The following is a 12,499-nucleotide window of genomic DNA, read 5'->3' as shown; positions in this document are numbered from 1 at the left end:
TGAAGAGTGGCTAAAGTCATTTGGTTTGTTCAGCCTGGAGGAGACTCAGGGGTAACCTCTTGCTGGCTACAGCTTCCTCACAGCAGGAGGAGGGGCAGGCATCGAACTCTTCTCTCTGGCGATCAGTGAGAGGGAATGGGAGGAAGATGTGCCAGGGAAAGGTTGGACATTAGGAAAAGGTTCTTCAGGTGGTGGCGCACTGGAACTGGCTCCCCAGAGAGATGTCACAGCCCCAAGCCTTACAGTGTTCAAGAAGAGACTGGACAACACCCTCAGACACATGGTGTGAATTTTGGGGTTGTCATATGCAGGGACAGGAGCTGGACTCGATCCTTATGGGTCCCTTCCAACTCAGGACATTTAAGATTCTATGAAGTGTCTCCTGTGAGTTGACATAGTGCCATTGGGGAAAAAGCCCCAGAAGGGTGTGCACATGTGTCTGAATTTGTGGGAGCTACGCTGGATTATTTCACTGGGCTTCTTCAGCTATGGGGTTTGGGCACAGAAAATTCTTCCTCTCTTTTTTAAACTTTGCCTTGCATTTATCCTTACAGCACTGGGACCACCTGGCTGCTGCTCTTCAGACCTCAGCAGACAGAAACTATCTTCCAAAGGAAACCAGACTGTAGGGCTCTGATCCTCCATGTCTGTAAAAAGTATGGCAGTATCCAGAAGGCCCAAGCAGGAGCTTTGCGGGTCACATTTTGGACAAGTGGAGAAGAAAGTCCACTGTTTGCCTTGGGACTACCAGGAGATGAAGAGAGTTCCCAGAAATCTGCCATGAGTTTCAGGGGACAGTTGAGGGCCCCATGATTCAGGTTGGAGTCAGCATGTAAGCTCTGACCTGAAGTGAAGCAGATTCTGTGAATCAGTAGATGAGCACTGTATCAAATTTAATGATGTAGCACTAGTGGTGAGCTATAGCTCTTGGTTACCTTAAACTTCCTTACCAGAGGAGGCATTTCTGCTCCAAAAGTAGATAAAACAGACTTGGAAGCTGAGGGTCTTTTTCTTGTCTCCTGCTATTCTGCTATCTTCCCAGCAAAGTGCTGGAGCAGAAAGACTCTATTCATGTTGGTCTGTATTCATGTTGTCGCTTTTGGAAGGGAACTGATGGGTTTGTGGGTCACATACCTCAGTGGGATGGAAGATGTCTACCTAACAGTACAGTCTGTCCCACAGCTTAGAGGACTTCAAAGAAGGGGGTGGGGAAAGTGGTTCTGGCCATCAAAAGTGACAGATGTGGAGGTGGTAGGGCAGCAAGGAAAGCAGAGAGAGAGAGGCTTGGTAACATTTTGATACCCGGTATAGGCTTCCAGTTCCACCTCCATTCAAACCATGGTGTAACTGCAGTAAAGAGAACAGTAACTGAATGAAAAAGGAGTTTCTGTGTTGGGGATGTGCCTCTTCATTCTTACTGTGCTCTTTTCCAAGCTCAAAAAAGCAACTGGAATCATGTCTTTGCTAGTGATAGCGGATTTCCTATATGTTAATTATGTTAACTGCAGCGGCAAGGATATTTTGGTGCACTTTTAATGTTAAAGCTCCTTTTGTTATGGTACAGACTATTATCAAAATTAATGGTACTAAGGAACTAGATACAATGATAAATTAGAATAGTAAATGTAATTTTATGACATATACAAAAAATAGCAATTCCTTCTTCAAGGACTGAACAGCATGCAGTGTTTGAGGCATGGTATCATATATGAGCATTGATAAGAAAATTGTAATTAGCTGATCATTTTTTAAGTACCATCCATCTGGTGTCTTGAGAAATCTATTGAAAGAAACTCATGTAAGATAAAGATGTAAACTGACATACAGTGTCATACTGCATGCACAAAAGGTTTAGTGGTGAGAAATTAGAATTGCAGCATTCAGTTTTACTTCAACCTGATATATTTTCTTTTTGTCTAAAATAGCTAAGAGCAAAAGAAAGAGAAGGTTTGGCCCAAACAACTTCTGAATGAACAGAGGCAGCGCTTCCTCTTCCAACTCACTTCTGTTTCCTCTGTCATAACCATGGAGAGCCATTTGATGAAAATGAGGTGCAGTTCCATGGAGCAAGGATGGTAAGTTCATACAGGGTTCTGCATTGTCACCCATTACAAGGACACACTGTAATCAGAGAGCTGCCATTTGTGAGCCTCTTAAAAGTTTTTGCATGATGACTGGGAAAAGTAACTCACTTCAAATAACATGAGATAAGAAGTGTTGTGATACATGCCAGGTTTAATGACAGGCTACTCTGGTGGTACCCTTCTGGGAATAAGAAAGAAAAAGAACAGAAGTAGAATAAGATGAGGACATTCTATAGATCTGTGTCAAAAAAGGTGCAATGCTGGAATCATAACATTACATGACTGTTTTGTTAAAAAAAAAAAAAAAAAAAAGGAAAGCTTTCAGTCTGTGACGTTCACTGAAAATACAGAGCTCTGGACCGTCATCATCTTTCTGTTTGGCAAGATAGAAATGCAGCAATTACACCACCAGTTCAACCAGGTATATCCAGATGGACCTTTAACAAGAAAGGATTTGGGGGTGAATATTTTACTAATTGCTCCATCCCCAAGCTCCCCCCTCCAAAAAAAACCCCAAATAAACAAAAAACACACAACAAAAACAACAGAACACATTAAGAGATGTGAAAGTATAATGAAGCTAGTTTACATACTGAGAGCCATCTCCACCTCTGAAAAAGATCAGCCAAGTCTCTGTTGTGGTACATACTGCTGTGGCACTGCTGTCTTAGAGCTCTACAAGCTCTAATTCCTGTTCATCCTTGTTCCATCACTTATTATCACTTGCAGAATTAACTTTCCCATTACTTCTGTGCTTTCTTTAACAATATGTCACAGAACAAACACAGTGTTCCTTGTCCACTTGACGTAGCATTTAATGTATACCTTGAGCTCGGAGACTGTGGTGTCAAAAAGATGCCACAACTGCAGAGATGCACCGGTAGAGTATGCATAGTAGATTTTTCTGGCTGCACAGTATGTGTAATGTTGTGGTTGAGACAGACAAATGACATAGACCAAGTTCTTCCAGGATGAAAGTAGTAGATGCCATTTACTGCCACAAGGGCATTTTTATACAGTTTTACCAATTCATGTGTCTCTTCACTATTGGTTACAAGTTACAGCAGTAACATCTCATTGGCTATTTTTGCTATCATCAATGTTACTCTTCTACTCCCTTCTCTCTCACGGATACATCCTTAACATCTCTGGATACTCCTTTACTCCCATCTTTCTCACGGGTAAGCCTTCATATCTTCAAGGCTAATTTCTGTTCCCATGCCCTTTGTCAGGGAATCCCCGGACCCACTGTAGTCCTCCACAGTGCAAGCTGGAGCTAGTTTTATAGTTACAGAAGTGATTAAATAAACTACTATTAATGACTAAAAACAACTGCAGTGCAAACCTCTCTGCAGGATGAAGGTAGGAACACCAACATGTTTGCTTAGTACACTAGCATACTTTTCACGTGCACCTGTTCCTCTGTGCCATTGCTAAACCAATGCACTGGGGAGGGGAAAATTCACTCATCATGGAAATATTTAAAGTGGTTATGCCTCATGAATAGCCTGTGCCTCTCAATGGCATCCACAGGCAGACACAGTGATACTGACTCGCAACATTAGCACTGCAGGTTAATCAATGCCACAGTTTAAATGAATTGTGAAACAAGTTTCATAACACCAAATAAGTGAGGAGAACATAGAAGCATGTTATAAAAATGTAAAGAGTTCTTTACATTATCAAATGTATGTCAGGAAAAAATATTAAGATAATACAACAGAAGTTAGTACTACTTTTGCTTTAATACTACTTTGCTTTAATTGTGGTTTATTATTCTGCTGACATGGACTATTTGGCAGAAAAAAGCCAATTATGTTGCTTTTCTTCTGAAGGGAAACTATGCTTAACTCAATGCTGGGAGTCTCTTCTACCCAGTGAGGACCCCTCATCAGTGAGCAGCAGCACTGTCTGGTTTCATATATGCACTCCCCAGAGTGAGTTCTCTGCTGGACAGTGCTATAGTTTCAGTAGAAAGGGTAAGGAGTAACTTCTTGCATACTCATTAAAGATATTATTTTGCGATATAGAAATAGCATAGTTGAATCTCCTCAGGCAAGAAATGTTTATAATCCACCCGGAGGAGTACTCTAAATAACAGGTTATTATGCTAAAAGTAGACACTTCTTCTGTTTTTCATTAACTTTTGACTGTTATATGTTATGTTCTTCAATATGTCTGCTGGATGAGACCCCTCAGAGGACATGAGCAAAATTAGCTGTTTCTCTGCTCTGTCTGAATTGCAGTGAATCTATGGAAACAGGCTGATTCTTCATGTGTGAAGGTACTCAAATACCAGCATTAAGGACATTTTGCAAATTGAAAATCAGATCTTGATTGAATCAATCAAGGCACATATAGTGTTAGCAGACAAGTATGTCTTCTCTATTTCCATCCTGGACAAAGGCACCTGAATTCCTTATGTGTTTTATTAAATGCCAAGGAACATAGTCTTAATGTAGTTCATGATTATTTGTAATTGTGTCAAGGTTTAAGGCAAGGTGGCAATAAACCATGGCAGACGCTCTCTGTTATCCCGTTTACCTCCCATCACCCCTTACTTTAGATCGGAAAGATGATAAGAAAGGTAAGGGGAAAGGAAGAGAGACTTAGACTTCAAGTTGGAGAGTTGTCAAGGGTTTTACTAATACTACTAATAAATAGAGAATATATACAAAATACACAAAACCAATCTCAAGTGCTCGATGTGGAGCTGGCGTCACTCCAGCAGCAGGAGCTGGGTGTGTGAAGCTGGCGGCTCCAGCAGGTGCAGCTCAGGCCCCCGGAAGTCATGGGTGGGACTTCACAGCAAACTGGAACCTGGTTGCAGGGATGCAGGGCCTGGGGCCTGTAGATCACAGGCAGACTGGCAGGGTCCTCTCTAGATGCTGGCCATGGTCAAAGAGAGCTTGACCCTCGTGATCACCCTCTTATATAGGGGGTATGACGATTATGGGATGGAATACTTCCGTTGGTCAGTTCTAGTTACCTGTTCCAGCCACCCCTCCTCAAACACGCACCTCTCTCAACGGAATGTGGGAAAACTTATCAGTCTTTCTTAGCTACCATAGTAATAAATCTAAACACAAGCTTCTTCAACATTCCGTTGGTCTCTTATCAGCACCGAGTACAGCATTCTAGGAAAAATATGCAGGCTAAAACTCAGAAAAGTACAGCCACCTAGAAGAACTTAGCTGAAAGAAAAATCACTAAAAGAGAACTGGTCTTGTTTTTAACAAAACCAGGACAAATTGGCTCTTTAAAAGACTGAAGCATTTGTCAGAATCAGCTGATGGCACTTTTCCCTCTCCCTCCGTATATTATGCCAATTGACCTTTTTTTTGCCTTTTAAATAATATCAAGGATTCATCTTATTTGAACATTACTATATCTTCTAACTTGTTCATCACTATCAGCTGAAAATATTTCACCTACATAGAGACTTCACAGGTGTGGTTAGGAGTGATACAGTATATTATCCATTTTACATATTCTGCAGGTGATAATGACTACAGCATTAAAAAAATAAATAAATGGCTTTAAAATACTGAAATTACCCCCCCAGATGTTGGTTATAGTTTATCTTTCTTCCTTTTGATTTTCCTATGCTTCTCTGCTAACATCTGTGATAAAATCAAGTTGAAAATACACACACATGGCACTTACAAGAGAACCATGCAATCAGGCCCAGTTAATATGGGTTTATGAAAGGCAGGTCCTGTTTGACCAACCTGATCTCCTTCTATAACAAGGTGACCCAACTAGTACATGAGGGAAAGGCTGTGGATATTGGGTACTTAGACTTCAGTAAAGCCTTTGATACTGTATCCCACAGCATTCTCCTGGAGAAACTAGCAGCTCATGGCCTGGATGAGTGTACTCTGCTAAGCCTTTGACACTGTATCTCACAGCATTCTATTGGAGAAACTGGCACCTCATGGCCTGGATGAGTGTACTCTGCTATGGATAAAGAACTGGGTGGGTGGCTGGGCCCAAAGAGTTGTGGTAAAAGGAGTGAAATCCAGTTGGCGGCCGGTCATGAGTGGTGTTCCCCAGGGCTCAGTTCTGCTTATTCTCTTTATTAATGATCTGTATGAAGGGATTGAGTGCAACCTTAGTAAGCTTGCAGATGCGACCAAATTGGATGGGAGTGTTGACCTGCTGGAGGGTCAGATGGCCGTACAGAGGGATCTAGACCAGCTGGGTCATTGAGCTAAGGCCAGTTGTATGAGGTTTAACAAGGCCAAGTGCTGGGTCCTGCACTTGGATCACAACAACCCCAGGCAGTGCTACAGGCCTGGGGAAGAGTGGCTGGAGAGCTGCCTGGCAGAAAAGGACCTGGGGGTGTTTATTGACAGCTGGCTGAATATGAGCCAGCAGTATGCCCAGGTGGCCAAAAAGGCCAACAGCATCATGGCTTGTATCAGGAATAGTGTGGCAAGCAGGACTAGAGAAGTGATTGTGCCCCTGTACTCATTGCTGGTGAGGCCACACCTTGAATACTGTGTTCAGTTTGGGCCCCTCATCATAAGAAGGACATTGAAATACTAGAGAGAGTTCAAAGGAGGGTGACAAAGCTGATGAGGGGCCTGGAGCACAAGTCTGATGAGGAGCAGCTGAGGGAATTGGGGCTTTTTAACCTGGAGGAAAGGAGGCTGAGGGCAGAACTTATTGTAGACATGCTGTCTACAACTACCTGAAAGGAGGTTGTAGCATGCTGGTTCTCCCAAGTAGCAAGTGATAGGGCAAGAGTAAATGGCCTCAAGTTGTGCCAGGGGAGGTTTAGATTGTATATTAGGAAAGAATTCTTCATGTAGAGGGTTGTCAGGCATTGGAACAGGCTGCCCAGGGAAGTGGTGGAGTCACCATCCCTGGAGGTGTTTAAAAGGCATTTAGATGAGGTTCTTAGGGACATGGTTTAGTGCTAGAGCTAGGTTAGGTTAGGTTATGGTTGGACTCAGTGACCCTGAGGGTCTCTTCCAGCCAAAATGATTCTATAATTCTATAACTGTAAATATATCTCCCTGTTTGCTTATAAGGTGATTGTGCTAGGTTCATGTTTTTGTATTCCAATTAGAGGCAGAGTTTTCCAGTGTTTTTTCTCAGGTGCTGTCTTTCAGTTATTGGAGGACTGTAAGATAAAGATGTAAACAGAAAGTGTATGAACTGTAGTAGCAAACTGTCCAATTAATTCTCAATAAAGAGAGCAAATTTCTTTTATGTATGGGGAAAGCTAGCCAACTTAATGAGCTTGCAAACTGATAGAAAACTGCTAATCTCAATGAGGCCTTTCTATAACCTGTTGCAATGGCTACAATGACAGGTTCAAATTTGATCATTGACTAAAATTATAATAAGGCTTGTGATGCTGAAGTACTAATTAACATATTTTTTTCCCTTTGTATAATTGTGTTCAACTAAATAAATGCAAAACCTCATCTCTATATTAGATTTTCTGTTTTTTAAAAGTCACAATTTTCACAATAGTTGAGAATACATAGTCTCTGTGGATATTTTTTTTTAATTTATCATATGTCCCTGTATTGTTGTATACTATCATACAGTGGAATACAGTCAGGCAGTGGTTATCAGCATAAGCTGAGGAAGTAAAACATGATTAAACAGTATCTTTCCAACCAAGAACCAAATGGAATTTTTCACTCACATTTGAAGCAGTGAGGCAACTGGGGCTGCAATAGCATCTATTGGTGACCAAAGAGCATGGGAAAGAGAGTCAGGTTTTAGAAGATTTTTTTTTTCATAATTCAGTGACAAACACAGCTGTGGTAGAATCCAAGAAAACAAGCTAGATTGTGCCTGCTCCATGGACTTTGATCACGCTTATCTAGAGACTACGTGCTGCAAGCTAACTGACTAGGAGATGGTTTTAGAAAAGCTGTCTGTGTCTCTACAACAACCTGTTCTCACAGATTTTCTTTAGAGATAAGCTCTCAACATCAGCCAGTTTTGCCTTGCAGGAATAAATGCCTATGCTGTAATGCAAAGGCAAGTCCTGATTTGAGCTTCACCTTCATTTAGGACATTACACCTTGAACTGTTTTCTACATGAAAGGTCAGGAAACTGTGTGAAAGTGCTGGGGGCTGAGCAAAGCCTTGTAACTCTTCGTGAAATGTCACCTGGTTTGCAGCCAAGAAGATGGCCTCAGCAAAGGGAATGATGCTTAATTTTGAACTTTCAAGTTTTTCACCTTTTTTAAGTTTTGAACTTTTACAGCATAAACAGAAGGGCATTGTTTTCTCTAGCTAGGCAGCTCATGTGGCAGTGGTTTTCTGAAGTCAAACTAAGTAAAGGATATAGAGAGTCTGGTGCCTCAGCGCAAACAGCCAGAAGAGTTCCAGGTCATTAGTTCTCAACTGGTAGCTAAAATGTGCATGTTTTTATGTTTATGTTTTTGTTTTTGTTTTTTTTTTAAATGTAGCTGAGTAGAAACCAACCTCTCCACTATTCCTAAGAGTGTGCTACAATGAAACTAATAAAATAAATTATATCTGTGTCTTTACTAGGTGGTGATCTATTAAAAATAATTGACTTTGAAAGGAAAAATGTGTAGTGTTCTGTAGCTTATAGGTTTGAATCTGCAAGTTTTAGTGAATTTGGATTCCCAGAAGAGCTTTTCAGAACTGACCCCAATGCATAGAAAAGGCAGATGATACTGTATGGATATGTCTGAGCTGCCAAGGTATACTATCACTGATTTCAGAAGTGACACTTTGGGGCACCTTATTAAATGTTCCAATAGAATAAATCAATTAATGTTAGTAGATGGAATATAGAGAAGAGGGTGAAGAAAGAATAAAATTAATGCACTTTTTGTTTAAAATATCACTTCAGAGTTGTAAGGAATATGGACCTGGACATAAATTGACCAAAGCTGATTTAACTGAAATTGACTGTAATTTAATTAACAAAATCATGAAAAAGTAATTTATGCTGCCCACCAACTTGCTCCTAGAAACAGAATCCAGTTAAGGCCAGTGTGCGAAGTGGACAATGCTAGCAAAGGATTGAAGCAGTTAAAAAAATTAAAAAAAAATAGCCTACTAGCGGTAAAAGTCAGCACAGAAAATTAAGTATTCAGTACTTGTGTACTTCTTTCATTTGAAATGAAAGAGTCTGCTAATGCCTAACAAAATTAAACACCTATGGCAAATTTGGCCAGAATTAGGAAAGAACAGGTTACAAATTACTTGTATCAACTGAATGGCTTTTTTTGAATCCACAGCACCTAACAAAATTATCTTTATTGTATTAAGTAACTATATGTAACAATTTTAAAGCTATTAGTGGACACCCATATATTTTACATCTGTTAAGACTGGGACCGTACAGTCACTACTTGGACAGTCTTGCTTTTTTCTCTCCCATCCCTGAGTATCTTTCTTCATCCAGTCCAACATCTTTTTTTTCCAGTAAAGGCAGGTCTTATGATCAAGCTGCCACCTCTTACACAACTCTGTCCTTCTGTTTTCAGAAAATGGATGAAAACTGTCATTCTCTTGCCAAGGCAAAGGGGTTTGTTTTGGGATTCATTCACTCCTCCCATCAGAAGGCAGATTTTTAGCCATCTACAGTAAAGCCAGGCTCCATCATGCTAAGTTACTTGGGAAGGCAAACTCCATAACTCCAAACATCCTCCCCCTTCCTCCTTCTATGGCCAGATTTTATTGCTGTGTGTGACATCATATAGTGTGGAATATCCCTTTGTTCAGTTGGTGTCAGCTGTCCCAGCTGTGTCATCACCCAGCTCTTTCTGCACCCTTGGCCTAATCACTGGTGGGGCAGTCTAAGCAGCAGAAAAGGCCTTGATGCTGTGTAAGCACTGCTCAGCAGTAACTAAAACATACCTGTATTATCAACACTGTTTTTATCCAAAAATTTGGTCAGCAGAAATGTGATCTACTTCCTGTTGCACAGTAAAGCAAACATTTGTTTGCCAGGATTGTGAAAAAATGTCATTAAAAAGTAGAGGTATTCCAATGGGTAGAATGAGTAACAAGCGAAATTTCTCAGGAGAGAAACAGTAAATTAGAGGAAGAGTTACATGAAGTTGTGGTTGGGCTTAAAAATAAGGTTTTGATGTGGTGATAATGGTATGTGGCAGAAGACAAAGGTAGTATTTGAATCAGAATTCAAAATGGTGGAATTGATGCTTGCGTATTTAAACAAGTGCAGAGGAGAATCACAAATGTGTTTGTTCCAGGAAATGAAGAACATGGCTCAGACCATTTTCTATTAATAAAGGCATAAGGTGACCAGATAAGTGTATTAGACTAGCTTTGCAGATAGATAATACAGGGCACTAAAGAGCAATTAATCTAGTAGGAAAACACTGATTGGATGCCAAAACCAGATAAAGAACTATTGACTCAGTCCTGGAGGAAATTAAAGGCTTCTGAAGTCCATCAGTTTGCACAAAATCCAGTAACTTCCTCTGTAACCTTAGACTTCATGGATTTAAAAGTCTGTACAGCCATCCCAATTTTTGCACATAACAAGCAGCTGTTATCTTGATTTATGCTTCCTTCTACCTAGTGATCTTTTAGGGTTTGTTTGTTTGTTTTTTGGGAGGAATAGTTTCTTTACCAATTATTTTAAAATATCTGAAACAAGATTCATTTTATGTAAATGGAGCATAGCGAAAGGGACTTTAAATTTTTTCTTCTATTCTAATATACAGGGTGTTTCAGAAAGATGGACCCAGTTTGCAATCACTATATTACACAATTACAGATAAAGTGAGAGTGGGGGAAGCTCTACAACTGCCCACACAGATTGTCATTCCCAGTAATGCCACAAGTGCAACACTGGGAGATGTCCCAGTGCACGTAAAGGGCACTTCTGAAAATGCAGCTGGCACTCAGGTGACACAAATTAATTGTGTAATTATAACATGTTGCCATCATGAAATATACTGCTTTGATATTAGGTCCATCTTTTTAAACACCCTGTATATGTCCAGAGAATTATCTCAGTCAGGTCTTCCTGGTGGAGGTACAGTCTTTACTGTCAAAAGAATACTTTGGCTGGCAATTGCTTAAGACAGCCTCCTAAAGAGAACAAGTCACACTTGCAGAATATACTTACCTTTAGGTGGTTATACCTTTATGTAGGAATGTGGTGGGGGGAATCACATCTATGACAAATGGTGTCAAAATTTAAAGGTATAGATAATATAGTTAAAACTTTAATGTTAAAATCTTAAAATTCTGTAGAAATGTACAGTGTTCTTGTAAAGAGCACTTGCCACTATTTCAGCTCATCACTCTGCTACATACAAAACATTTATCTGGAGAGAATAAATGTCTTATGTCACTCTCACTCTAGATATTCTGTTGCCTGTAAAAATACATTTTTCCTTTCAATATTACGGGCTTAGATATATAAAATGACTGTTACTGTAGGATTTATTACCTGATATATATGTATATAAAGTATTTATATACTGTATAAAGTGTGTATATATACATGTATATGTGTGTGTGTGTGTGTATATATATATATATATATATACACCCTGATCTGTTAATCTCATTATAATTCTTATAGGATTAGAACAAGGATACCATATACCTCCTTAGCTAGAACTGATTGTTCATCCTGTCAAAGTCAAGGAAATAGGCAGTGCAAGTCATATCAGTAAAAGGAGTCAGAAGTTGCTCAGTTAACTGAGAAACTGCTGCAAGATGCCCCTTTGAACATAGACTTTGTGAAGAAGACCTGTCTTCACAACCAAACAAGAAAAATTGAACATATGTGAAATAAACTGCTCATGAGAAAGATTATGTAGGAAAAGACTGGGTAGAATAAATTGTCATAACTGCATACGATTTGTTTGGGCATGAATGGACAGAAATGGGTGACTTCTGTCTAGTTCAGAGAATGGTAAACCTGGAAAAGTCAGGGAATAGATGCAGCCTTGATCTGAGGGCAGGGAAGAGAGGAAGAAGAGTTGCAGCTGTGACTATAACATGATGCCTCCAGAGTTCAGTGCAGGGTTATGCCTATCCCAGTCCTCTGGTATTCCTGCAATATGTAGACTCCACTGCTTTTTTGCAAGGCTAAAAACGCTTTTTCAGCTCTCCTCCGTGTCATTTGACCTTGAGTCACAGCTCAAGCTCTGAACTTGTTTCTTTATAGGACTTCTTCACAGGGCTGAAATTTGATCAAAACCGAACAGTAGAGGTGGTCTGTAGAGTATGGCTGCAGCCAGGGGGTTCGCTGCCCACATCCACCTGTGTGACCTGCTGCTTCTTCTCTCTGCTGGAATATTCTCTATTTATATCTGTTTCTAGATCGGTCCACTGCATGCCATTATTTCGTAACAACTCAGACATACCCCTCTCTCTTTCTGCCAGGCCAGCCCTGTGCTGTCTTTGCTGTTTCTACTTAACTT

Source organism: Nesoenas mayeri (assembly GCF_963082525.1).
Source record: "Nesoenas mayeri genome assembly, chromosome: 2".
NCBI lineage: Eukaryota > Metazoa > Chordata > Aves > Columbiformes > Columbidae > Nesoenas > Nesoenas mayeri.
Note: the sequence above shows the minus strand (reverse complement) of the source record.